A 13,549-nucleotide genomic window follows, 5' to 3' on the forward strand; every position below is an offset into this window, starting at 1 on the left:
GGGGATAGAAAGTACAGTCTGCTGGCCCGGATAACAATGCCTCTCTCCAGGCGTGTTCGTAACTGCGCCCAACTGCCAACATTCTTCAGTGTATGGGGCAAGTAATTAACAATCGCCATACGAAGTGCGTCCTAAAACGTCAGCCTATGGTATTGCCCAAGAGAGGAAGCAGAATATAAACATAAAATACTTTCACTCGCCAAGACAGCTATATCCATTGGACTGATTTCAGGTTTGGCAATGTGCATCAAGTAGTTGGAAGTCATAGGTTTCTTCTTTTGGGATCAATCGATTTGTTGATGCCACACGTCTTTGGAAATCAATTGTATTACGTATCTAACTGGTAGCTCTCAACCAGTTCCGTAATGGTTTATTTCTCGTACGTCTGTTTTTGTTATTCGCAGTGTTCTGTTTCGGACTTTCACCCTTCATTGTATGCTTCATTATAAATAGTTCTGATCAATTTTTCACTGATGTAAAATCAGTACGACGTAGTTGTAGTAATGTTATACTGCGAATGCCTGATATCGTTGTCACAAAAATGCAACTAACAAAGTTCACGAAGAAGCGGCACCTATCGCCGTGTGGACGTAGTTTACTGGTTACGCAGCCAACGTATTATAGATAAAAATGCATACAAAAGCTCACGCAACTTTTCACACAACATAGTTTAATTAGTTAGTTAATTTCTTGTTCTGTAAATAATTTTGCTCGATAAATCGTAATGATGTGGAATGAGTCATTTCACAGTCACATCGTAAATTAATTTGTACCTATGGTTACTTACGGAACATTTTTTTGGCAAAATGAAGAAAGATATACAGATGTTGTGAAATAGTAAGTCCTAACCACATTACACATTAGAGTAATAGAAATTATTCCAAGAAATTTCTTTTCAAATTTTACTTTGCTTTATGTCAGACATTTTGTATCACTGGGTAAGTGATCAAAACATTTTGTTGCAGCATTGTGCATCCCTTTTGTGCTAAAGAAAATCTTAACGTGTAGAAATGCGTTTCATTTTATCTTCTGGTTTTATGTTTCGGCCCAGTGATACAAGTGCGTCTCAGCTTTACTTGGTAATGATATCTATTCTGTTCCGCGGAATTGCACGTAACAGATGTCACCGTCTTCCACTTTCGCAGTTTGTAACAGAATTGATATTTACTTCTTGCTTCATTGTACAGTGACAAGAGTGTGCGCATTAAGTTCGAGTGCCTGCAGTAGACAATTCTGCTTCAGTTTAGTGTGTTTGACGGAAGGTACAACTCTACACACGTCTCCACGCTTTACGTGTTTGAAGTACATGTAAAACACTATGTACACTTCTTCTAAAACGACTCAGAAGATGTCACGATTAGATAGGTAAATAATAAAGTGAATACAGAGTCTTAACACTATGCAAAGGAAAAGAATCGGTTTTATCGTTGAAATGTTAATTCCAAAAGTTACATATTTAGTTAATACGTCTGGTGACTTAAAGAAAACATCGGTTTCACCTGCTTTCGACTTGCGTTAGCACATGTGCTAAGAAACGCCAGATCCATTAGAAACGCACGTTTTGCGTCATTGCGGCACGGAAAGCTATCTTCCTCTCGGGACTCACTAAGTGCTAAATCTAGTCTGTAGGGGAGTTAGTGCGGACTCGGCAAGCACACACGTATTGACTGGCGCATTCTTCTTTCATTTTTCCTTGTCTTCATTCCGTAATGACAACTCAGGGTTTTACGCAACAGAGATTTCCGGTGATACACCTGTCCTTGTATTGCAACAAGGGAAATCGCTTTCAGTGTCAATAGATCATGGCTGTTTTAGTCGAAGTCTCTCTTGATCGCCTCCGCTTTCACCGCAATCGACAACATTTTTATGGAACTTTGGTAAAGATGAGTCGTTCTTAGATCCGACGTAATTACGAAATCTGAATGTTTTCGCTCACTCTCTTTACATTGATTTAACAAGTGGTTGGGGCAGTTCCCACTGGCTCCTTTTCATTGACGACGGAAGTCATGGCATCAATCTTGCATTGACCTTCTTCACGTGTAATTTGTTGTGAATGATCTGAAGTACTATTTTTCATAAATAACGTACTTTTGTGTATCTGCTGTGAACGGTAAGGAAAAAAAAAGAAAAAAAAACAGCGGCCATATTGTAGTTTCCTAATAATACTGCATATATTCCCGGTAAGAAATATTTTCACTAAAATGTACTCGTGACTGGATCACGTATGTGTAAAACACAAATCAAAAATAATCTGGGCCCAAAGTTAGCCTTTGTTTCTGAAGATCCCCCAAACCTTATACTTTATATTCCAAGACTGCTGCAGAATTCTGCTTTCACCGCATACGACCAAAGCGACCATCGTTGTTGCGACGACATACGAGCACATTAAACTTTTGCGACCTCCGCTGCCAGACAGCCAATTACGCAATAATGGGATGAAATTTATTGCTTGAGGCAGCCGACCTTTCGAAAGCCGACGGGCCCCGGCGCAGGGCACTGCATTCCTGCGCGGTTCGATACGGACGATGCGCTACGACTGCGTGTGTGTTGTGTGTGTGTGTGTGTGTGTGTGCGTCGCTCTTACTTTCTAACACGCCCGAGGAACATCATAGCGGGCCTCCTTTAGAAGAGGGGGAGCTACCTCTTCACGGAGGGCTGCAACTTCCGCATTTCACCGCCGCGCGCCGCCACCGTCGCGTACAGCATGTCCAGAGGCTAATTAGAGACCGCGAGCGTGCCCTTGTCATCAATGCGTGACGGCCGCTGCGTGCCTCGTAGCACATGTTCCTCCATTGGATAGCTTACCCGCATTGATGTTCTAGCGACCGTACGAGAGATAGGCGAGTTATACGTGCGAAGACGCAGAGGATAGGGTACTCTCTTCTGCCACTGGTTCGTGTACAGTTAACTGGTCTATCCAGCAGCTTCAGGTAACTGATGCACATCCATTAAAGAAATTGGAGGCCCAGGACAAGTAATGATAAGCTAAACGCCAGATGCCCACATACCTCGTCTCTCTCTTTAATGTTCGTAAAGTTCCTTACTGGCCAGGTATCTGGTTAACATGTTCATTGGAATCTCCAAATGACATCGGTCATATTTTCTTTCATTTGCATTTCCAGAGCAATGCAAATATAGTTTTCTCTTGGCTTGCTCCTCAATTATAGCTGCAACTTGGACATCCTGTACATACTCAGCATAGAGTTAGATCAATCGGCATGAAGAGTTTCTTCACGATTCCTGGCTCCGACTGTAGGAGATGCTGAAACTGTTGGAGAGTCATCCTGATTCATCACCTCTCAATCTACGCCCATAAGTTTCGTAGACTGGTCAAAGCTTTCCAGAAGACGCTCGCATCTCACTAGAAGCCTTCTCATATCTTCTCATTGACAATAGCAGTCAAGTGATCGGAAGGCTACGATAGCAAAGTCATGCTCGCAGATTCTCTCTCAAGCAATTCTGACTCATCCTGGAACGATCATTGTCCTGCATTTTCGCCTGTAAGGTTCTTCAGCTGAGCAAATATATGCACAGGATCTGCCGTTGGGATGTAGGTTACTATATCGCTCGCTGCTGAAAGGCGTGTTGAGAACACTTCTCGTCCCACTCAAACATGACCGGGCGAGAGTACTTCCACTGCCTGCTTAAACGGTGCGCTGTTGAAATATAGTGTCCATTATCTTGACAGATATTCGACGTACATTTACCTTGTCACCACCGCGCGTGGTAGCCGTGCGGTCTGGGGCATCTTGTCACGGTTCGCGCGGCTCCGCCCGTCACAGGTTCGAATCCTCCCTCGCGCATCGGTATGTGTCTTGTCCTTAGCGTAAGTTAGTTTAAGTTAGATTAAGTAGGGCGTAGGCCTAGGGACCTTAGAAGTTTGGTCCCATAGTCCTTACCACATTTCCAAAACTTACCCTGTCACTGGTGGTTACCATCGTGTTCCGTTGGGCGTGCCTTCGAGACTAGGAAGACCCTCAACAGATAGAGAACAAGAGTGCCAAACTGCAAAATCAGTGTGAAGACGTGGGATTGCAGCAACGATGAAGTTTGTCAATCAGGTTCAAGGCAGAACTCCGAACACTGGTTGCTTTGCAGTAATCTGAGCGAATCCTGTGACACGGAAGACTGTTTGTAGCTAATGACCGTGCCATTCTGACTGCTGAACATTGGACTCACAATCCGTGATATCTCTCAGTCATTAATATTAGACTGCAGATTTAGAATTGTATTGTGTTTTAACGTTTTCTTTGTTTTGAACTGTGATGAATAAAAAAATTTTGCGCACGCCGTCAGTACGAGTAGCTTGTTTCCATGCTTCGAGCGACAGGCAGCTGTTTTCCTACGTCCATGTTAAGTTCTGCTCTGTCAAGAGCGGTGAGCAAACCACACATTTGTGTGACGGTAGCTCCGGTGCGCTATAGCGAGAAGCAAGTTGTGCAATGTATGGCTCTTCAACTAACGCTCTATGTGTCACTCAGATGACCACTGATTTAATTCGCTGTGGATAATGTATCCACAATAACGCTCATCAGTAGCTAACTGCGACCTGTACAATTAATATATTGCTGTCCACGACAGTTGACTCTGGTTTTCCTCTTATCGACGTAATCACGGCAAACTTCTCACGCCATGGAATACGAAAAGCCGTAAAAGCTGTACGACGTCAAAAATGATTTTCTCACCCTCCGTCAGGTCCAACAAAACTAGCTGGTTTTGTGCGACTTGCTCTGAGATCGGCTGTCACGTTGGCTGCAAATACTACACCTATCGTCATCAAAATCACGTAACAGGCCGAACTAATCTGTCGCTGCAGAAGCCGTTCTCCAACAAAGCAGCAAAGTTCAATTCAAGTGCTTATGTACTATCTGATCAGAAGTATCTGGACACTGATATGAGTTTTCTCGACCCTTCGCCTTGATCTCCGTCTGGGATACTTTGAGAGAGGTGTCTAAATGTCTGCGGCTAGACGACAGCCAGTTATTCCTCAAGAGCAGAATCCAAAGAAGGTAGTAACCTTAGCCGCTGAAATCTTATGGGACTTAACTGCTAAGGTCATCAGTCCCTAAGCTTAGACACTACTGAACCTAAATTATCCTAAGGACGAACACACACACCCGTGCCCGAGGGAGGACTCGAACCTCCGCCGAGATCAGCAGCACAGTCCATGACTGCAGCGCCCTAGACCGCTCAGCTAATCCCGTGCGGCTACTGTTTGATTCATAGCAAAGCTGGGTGCAGGTCGGGACTCTGGGAAGACCAGGCCACTTTAGGAAAGTTATTATCTACAAATCATTGCCTCACAGATGCTTCTTTGAGATAGGTTGCATTGTCATGCTCATACAAACAGTGATACTGGTAGTCTCCCAGCTGTTCCTCTACTGTACGCAGTACACAACGCTGTAATTGTGTTCATATCCTTCCGCAATTAGCGTTTTGTTAGGCACTACAAAGGAATCACACCCTAACAACGAAAACGTCACCTCCTTGTCGTTGCCACTACATATGATGGCAGGTAACGCTCTCCATGGAGTAGCCAAACACTAACCCTCCCGTCGGATTGCCACAGGATATGGAGTGATTCCTTCCTCCAAACACTCGTTTCTAGTCATCCACTGTTCATCGGCGTTGCACTTTACACCACCTCAAGCGTTACTTAGCACTGACTACAGAAATGGGTGGCTTCTGTGGAGCAGCTCGACGGTACCACCACACCCTACACACAGTCATTGTATTATCTGGTACGCTGGAAGCAGCTTTGAACTACAAGTGATTCCTTCCGTCGATTTCTGGCGAATTGTTAAAAGCACACTCCGCATGCAGGACGGTTGCCGTCCGTCAGTACGTGCGGTCTGTCTGGCCTTCGTTTTGATGTTGCTGTTCCTTCGCATTTCCGCTTCACAATCAACTGTCGACTTGGGCAGCTTTAGAAGCGTTGAAATTTCGCTGTTTTCAGGTGACTCAGATGACTGGTCCACGACCGAAGTCACTCAGTTCTCCTGATCGACTCATTCCGTTGTTACTGCTCTTCTAGGCGCTACAGTCTGGAACTGCGCGACCGCTACGGTCGCAGGTTCGAATCCTGCCTCGGGCATGGATGTGTGTGATGTTCTTAGGTTAGTTAGGTTTAAGTAGTTCTAAGTTCTAGGGGACTGATTACCTCAACAGTTACGTCCCGTAGTGCTCAGAGCCATTTTTTAACTGCTTTTCTATAGACAACACAGTACACCTTGTCTCCTTCTATACTAGCAGGTCCACCTCTAGTGATGTACATCCTGTCAATTCGGCATTACATAGAGGTGTCCGGCCACTTTTGATCACCTAGCGTTAAGTGTCTGTTTGTGAACATGAAAGCTGCTAAGGAGATTTTTTAAAACGAGGGACGAGACTATATGGAAATATACTTCAAAATAAAATTGAGAGAGAAACCAAGAAAGTAGAAGAAAAGAGTGACTGTCGGGCGAGAAGGTCTTGTATCAATAATATATGCAGCATTAGACAGGTGATTGGCAAAACACTATCAGGTAACTTGGAGACACACATGGGTTTTATAGATTTTCAGAGGGCTTTTGAAAGTGTTGCAAGATCTAGGATAGAGGAAGCAATGAAAAACCAGAAAATTCATAAATCTGATGTAAGAGCCGTTAGAAAGCTGTATTCAGATAAAACTTGTCGTGTTAAAGTTGGGGAGTTACCATCACAGAAACTTAAGGTTAGCAAAGGACTCAGACAACAAGCTGTTGACACCTACCCTATTTAAAATATTTTTGAACGAAGTATTACAAAATTGGAAAAGGGGGTGCAAAAATGGGAATTAGAGCAGGCGATGACATCCAGTTCTCTCTGAATCTCTTCAACGATCAGGCCATCTTTGCCAAGGAAGAAGAGGATTTATGTTACATGCTCAGAGAGCTCAAAGAAAAATATGAGTAGTGGGGCATGAAAATTTTTACAAAGACTGAAACTTGTTTGTCGGAGGAGTAGGAAGGGAGTTTGTTACGGATGATGGATCTGTAGTAAATTGTAGCCGTTCATATAAATATTTAGGGACAATCATTTCGGATGAAGATGGAAGCAACGAGGAAATAAAGCACAGAATAGGAAAGGTGGAAATTATGCAGTTACACTCCATTATATGGAATAAAACGATGTCAAAAAGTTTGAAAAGGAGGATATATGAAACTGTAGTTGAGACCATTCTTCTGTATGATGCTGAACTGCGGGATGTCTCCAGGGTCAGTGAAAAGAAATTAAAGGCAATGGAAATAGGGTTTTGAAGATGAAGTTGTGAAGTGACAAGACGAGATAAAATAAGAAACGAAGTGCTACAAGAACATATGGGAGTTTCAAAACATGTTGTAGACACAATTGAAAATAAACGCCTAACATGATACAGATATCTTAGAACAATGTCAGAGGAAAGATAGCCCTCTAAAATATGGCACTAGAGACCTCTGCGACTCAGAAAAGGAGGAAGACCCCGGCTACATTGGAACGATGGAATGAAGCGTGCGCTGCAGGACAGGACCACTCAACAAGAGGAGTAGCAGGGTTGAAGGAGATGGAAACTGGGATACGAGACACACCGCATGGTGTAGAAAACTCGCTGAAAGAAGGAAATAAGGCTTGAAGGTCTGATACCAAAGAACGCGGCGAGTCGCTGTGGTGGAACGCACACTGAAGGTATACAAACTGCATGACGTGTGTGTACAGCGTGGCAATGGTGAGTGTTGCGGCACGGCGCGGACCCCATTTCCGATAATAGCGCCCCCTCTCTTCACCGCTCACACACAATCAGCTTCGCCACCGAATGGGCCGCCAGCCGGTGACGAAACGCTACGCCTGCAGCTGGAGGTGGAGGTGGTGGCTCCTTTCTTCGCCGCCGGCGTTCTGCGTCGGCGGAACAAAAACAGGTGTGTTGACTGACATTCAGCGTAGCTGTCGCTGAAATCTCGTATCAGCAAATGGTACTGTTTAATCGTTAAATCTGTCTCAGGATGGAGTTTCCAACACTTGCACTGAGTGACGTAGCATAACACACTTAACGTAGCAGTGGTTCGGAAGAGGCTGTTCCTAAAGTAGGATACATCGGCCGCCAGCCGCTGACTGCTACATACTACTGAGAAAGTCCGCTTCCTGCACTAAGAACTCCGCCCTCGCTTTAGTTTATTGACACACCAAAACGGGTGTGGTGCGTGGCTTTCTTCCAGCATTCGGAGCTGCTGTTCATCCCGGACTGGTAAATAGTTGTCCGTGTTCTTAGTGTTGTGGAGGTGGAGTTCATCTACGTCACCAAGGGCAGCCTTTATTGATTAACAACTGGTTCAAAATGGTTCAAATGGATCTGAGCACTATGGGACTTAACTTCTGAGGTCATCGGTCCCCTAGAACTTAGTACTTAAACCTAACTAACCTAAGGACATCACACACATCCATGCCCGAGGCGGGATTCGAACCTGCGCCCGTAGCGGTCGCGCGGTTCCAGACTGTAGCGCCTAGAACCGCTCGGCCACTCCGGCCGGCGATTAACAACTGGCATCAGTATGTTGTGGACCATACCAACAAAGAACATGTAACATTTTGGCGTTGCGTAAACTATAGAAAGAATAAGTGGAAAGGAAGTCTACTCACTAAAAAACTATACTTTTGAGCGAGGGTAGCCATGTTTGTATCCCAACAAATGAAGTGCGAAAACATTTTGTAAATGTAAAACAACGTGCAAGAGAAATAGATACTACAATTTCACCAATTTACGCTGAAGTACCAGGACAGCTGTTCAGTCGATGCTACGAGTCGGTAACTTCATTACCGCCACATGGAAGTGCGAAACAATCGCTGCATCGCATTAGGCTAAAATATGTGGAACTTACACAAGACCCAATCAATGCTGGAGAAATATTCTTTCAAGAAGATAATTCACTGATGAACGACGGCAGCAGATTTTTACTTGTAAATGACAAGAGAGGAACTAATGACAGAATATTGGCGTTTGCCAGCATAAAGGGAAAATCATGTTTATCACGCTGTGAATCATTCTTTATGGACGGAACGTTCGCGAGTTTGGACCCTCGTGTATAGGGCACGCTGATCTTAGAGGTACTTGAGAGGAAACAAACACAATTCCATCTTTCTGAGCTTAGCTGCCGAACAAAAAGCGAGCAAAATGTGATGTTAAATCCAAGGTGATGGGCTGGAACCCTACTTCCCCCATAATGAATTTCGAAATGGCTATCTTCCAATAAGCAGCAAGTTTCTTTCCTGAAACAGAGATTTCGTGTTGCAGTTATCATTTTAATCAGAGTTTGTGGAAATAAGTGCAGTGCCAGGACATTGTTCCTGTCTGTAAGGATGATGAAGCAATTCGCTGTCACATCAGAACGTCTTCAACTCCAGCTCTTCCTCTGGAAATGTTGTATGTCTTCCACTTGAGTTGGCGTAGCTACTGCGTTCCGACATTCGAGATACAGGCCTGTGCATTATCATGAAATAGCGGTACCCCCTGGAGCACTATTAAACAAAGACGGTTCTCGACACATTCGCCACTCCCCGGCGCTTGTTCTTCGCCAGCCAAGAAAAGAATTGGATGGTTGGTTGTTTTGGTGGAAGAGACCAAACAGGGAGGTCAACGGTCTCGCTGGATTAGGGAAGGAAGTCGGTCGTGTCCTTTCAAAGGAACCATCCTGGCATTTGCCTGAAGCGATTTTAGGGAAATCACGAAAAACCTAAATCAGTATGGCCGGACGCCGGATTGAACCGTCGGTCTCTCGAATGCGAGTCTACTGTGCTAACCACATCGCCACCTCGCTCGGCCAAGAAAAGGATAACAGGACGTTGGTCCTGTATGGGCGCATTTATCCGCATTTATCGCATGCACTTCGGGAACACACAAATTCCACACTAGACACTTGTCTACATGTTGGTGCTTATACACCAGCATCGGTGTTGCTGATATTCTGCGGCAAGGCCCTCAGACTGCAACGTTTTGATCGTCTCTTATACAAAAGAACACTTTACAGCTATCTAGTACGCTCTCGACAGTGAAACTATCATTTTGTAAAAAAACGAGTAGTTTGTAGAGAAATAACAGCACCAATGCTCAGTTAACACTGTCCAGCACAACGCTTCAACATCATCATCATCAACAACAACAACAGCCTGTTTTGCAGCCAAGACTGTTTAGCTCTTCAAACCTGTACATTTTGCTCCAGTTATCACGCTTGCTCTCAATCATAAGAAATAATGGTTCTACATGCAGAAGAAATATTTATTATGCAACGTCTCAACCTCAGAACAACCGGTAAGCTTAAGCGATAGTCTACTTTTTTGTGATTTTATTTGTTACCAGCTGGACAAGAAAGGCAAGTACTGGATGCAGTATGGCGCAGCAAAATGAAACGGCCTGTAGAAATGAGTCCAGCTCCCAACTAAGCACCAGCACTAATAAGCTTGTATGCCGTGCAACAAGTGTCGCAAGAAGTGTGATGAAATAAGGGCGCAGATGCGAGGCCAATTTGTAACAAGGCTTGACGGAGCTACTGATTGAACACCTCCAACGTCGCAGCTTGCGTTCGGATCATCTCGTAACAGGCTAACTCCTAGTGAGGCTGCTTCTCGAACACACATTACGATCAGAGCAGAATTGTGTCACACACTTATTTAGGAAAATAGCATTGAAACATATGCTTAGAAATGCAACAGCATAAAAAGAAACACGCATCAGTTAATCCCTATAGGTTAGCCAGATGTCCCGTTTTTCCGGGACGGTTCCGGTTTCAGGTTAAAGAACTCAGTGTCCCGAAATATACTTTCTGAACGGCACTTTGTCCCGGATTTCAGGTTACAGAGAATGGTTAGAAATGCGATAGTATAAAAAGAAACATAAATCTGTTAATCCCTATAGGTTAGCCAGATGTCCCGTTTTTCCAGGACGGTTCCGGTTTCAGAATAGAGAACTCGGTGTTCCGAAATATACTTTCTGAACGGCACTTTGTCGCGGATTTCAGGTTACAGAAAAATATTCTCATACCATCTATTTTTTTGCCAAATTCTTGCTTGTATCGAAGTTTTCAAAATGGTTCAAATGGCTCAGAGCACTATGGGACTTAACATCTGAGGTCATCAGTCCCCTAGAACTTAGAACTACTTAAACCTAACCAACCTAAGGACATCACGCACATCCATGCCCGAGGCAGGATTCTAACCTACGAACGTAGCAGTCGCGCGGTTCCGGACTGAAGCGCCTAGAACCGCTCGGCCACCTCGGCCGGCTTCGATGTTTCCAACTCCTGCTATTAACCTAAATACCGTAACTTTTGATTATTGCCGCTGACTGACTCCTTTAGGGAATATTATTGCGTGGTAACGCTGATGAGTTTCAATTAATGTCCCTTGTCTCTGTTCAGTTCATGCTTTGCACCAACATATATCTCAGTTACTCTGTCTGAGTCCTATCACTGTCGATTTGTTATGAAAATGTATGACTGTTTCAAATTAACTCAGAATACGAGTACCTAATAGAAAGTGTTCATTCCTAGAAAAATATTCAGAACAATGGTTCTTCATAAAACCAGGGGCCGGCTGGAGTTGCCGAGCGGTTCTAGGCGCTACAGTCTGGAACCGCGCGACCGCTGCGGTCGCAGGTTCTAATCCTGCCTCGAGCATGGATGTGTGTGATGTCCTTAGGTTAGTTAGGTTTAAGTAGTTCTAAGTTCTACGGGACTGATGACCTCAGAAGTTAAGTCCCATAGTGCTTAGAGCGATTTGCACCATAAAACGAGGGAGAAGTGACTGAAGTAGAATGTGTAATTTGTGTTATGTTTCCATCTGCGCATGGAGGAAGAGCAGATATTAAGGGTCATTCAGCTATCGTAAAGCATAAATCAAACATGTGCCCTCCAAGCTCTTCAAAATGGACAGTTGTTTTGTTTCAAATTCATTCTAATAGGGCAAATTAGTAACGGCAGCGGAATTGGTAATATGCTATCATACCGTTGAACATCATACGTCTTTGAAATCAGTGGAGTGTACTTCTAGGCTAAGCTCCAAACTTTTTAATGATTCAGAGTCAACAAAAAACGTGACGTTGGGTGGATCAAAATCGACAGCAGTTGTGAAGTCTGTGTTAACTCGCGACACTGTCAATCAAATATGCAGTGATCTTTCAAAGGTGCTTTATTTTGGTATAGCTACAGACGGTAGCAATAACAAGAAGAAGTGGTTCAAATGGCTCTGAGCATTATCGGACTCAACTTCTGAGGTCATCAGTCCCCTAGAACTTAAAACTACTTAAACCTAACTAACCTAAGGACATCACACACATCCATGCCCGAGGCAGGATTCGAACCTGCGACCGTAGCGGTCGCGCGGTTCCAGACTGTAGCGCCTAGAACCGCTCGATCACCCCGGGTGGCTAGCAATAACAAACTGAAAAACTATTTCCCTTAATTAATAATATTTTTAAGCTTAAGAGAAGTGTCCCCGTTTCCGTTTTCCAAATTACGCCCCGGTTTAGTCAGTTTAAGAGAAATTCCCGGTTTGTTACACAGAACGTACGCCAATCCTAAATACTTACCACTATGCTGAGGTAATGGAGTCACATAAAATCGTATTGAAATGTAGACATTGTTCAAAATACGGTGAAGGTATACATTTCGCGTTACGCCGTAGAAACACCTTACAATTAGAAGCAACATAACACTTCACTTGCCCGTGAGTTAACTGAGAGAACGGTCCTTGTTTAGCATACCATCCAGAAGTGTCGGTTTCATAACTGCAAACTTGACTGACTAGCTACGCTGATTCTATTTACGTCTATCAAGACAATCCACGTCCGCTGCCCTCGCTTTTCATTAAGTCTCCAAAGCTTCAAACAGTCTCCTAATATGAGCGTAGATTATTAGTGTTTAAATTTCCAGCTTCACTCCCACACTTCCCAATGACCAGCAGTCGTGCCCACAACTTATATTGTGCCTCATCCTTCCACCCGCCACCCTTCACTTTCAGTTGCTGATACAATGCTCGACCTACTCGCCACCAACAGAATTGTCTACTAAACCGCAGCCACAGCCACATCATCATCAACATCTGTATCTTGTACCTCACTGGCTTTACTTTGAAGCTTCTATTCACCAATTTGTTGGCATGCACAAAGCTTTAGCATAGCTTTCTGTTTAATCTCACAACTTCGTATTGGATAAGTAGTGGCAAATGTCGTAGTAAATGAATTTCTGGAGACTTTGTTTCCCGATATTGAGCTACACGGTAGTAATATTGCTTTTTGTTATGTTTCACTTACATATTCAAATCAAATCTACATACTGCCAGTGCACATATTTTTTGACCAGAGTTAACATTAATTGTACGACAGCTGTCTGCTGCGGTCCGTGCGCTTGATCTCCATACAACGATCTATTGTAACAGGTGTGACGAAGTCACGTAAGCAATATGCACACGTTTTTACATAATTTGAAGGTTGCATAAGTGCTATTATGCCGCTATAAATCTACGTGGAAGTCACAAGTTGCTTGGTGACTGCCTTGTTTAATAACGC

At 44.0% G+C, this 13,549-nt stretch overlaps 1 protein-coding gene across 1 annotated transcript in view; it reads right to left on the reverse strand.

Annotated features, from left to right (window-relative positions):
- The window catches only part of LOC124545790 (endochitinase A-like), a 394,777-nt gene that overhangs the window by 74,107 nt on the left and 307,121 nt on the right, over positions 1 to 13,549 (reverse strand). The window lies entirely within an intron of this gene.

This window comes from Schistocerca americana, chromosome 8 (genome assembly GCF_021461395.2).
Source record: "Schistocerca americana isolate TAMUIC-IGC-003095 chromosome 8, iqSchAmer2.1, whole genome shotgun sequence".
NCBI lineage: Eukaryota > Metazoa > Arthropoda > Insecta > Orthoptera > Acrididae > Schistocerca > Schistocerca americana.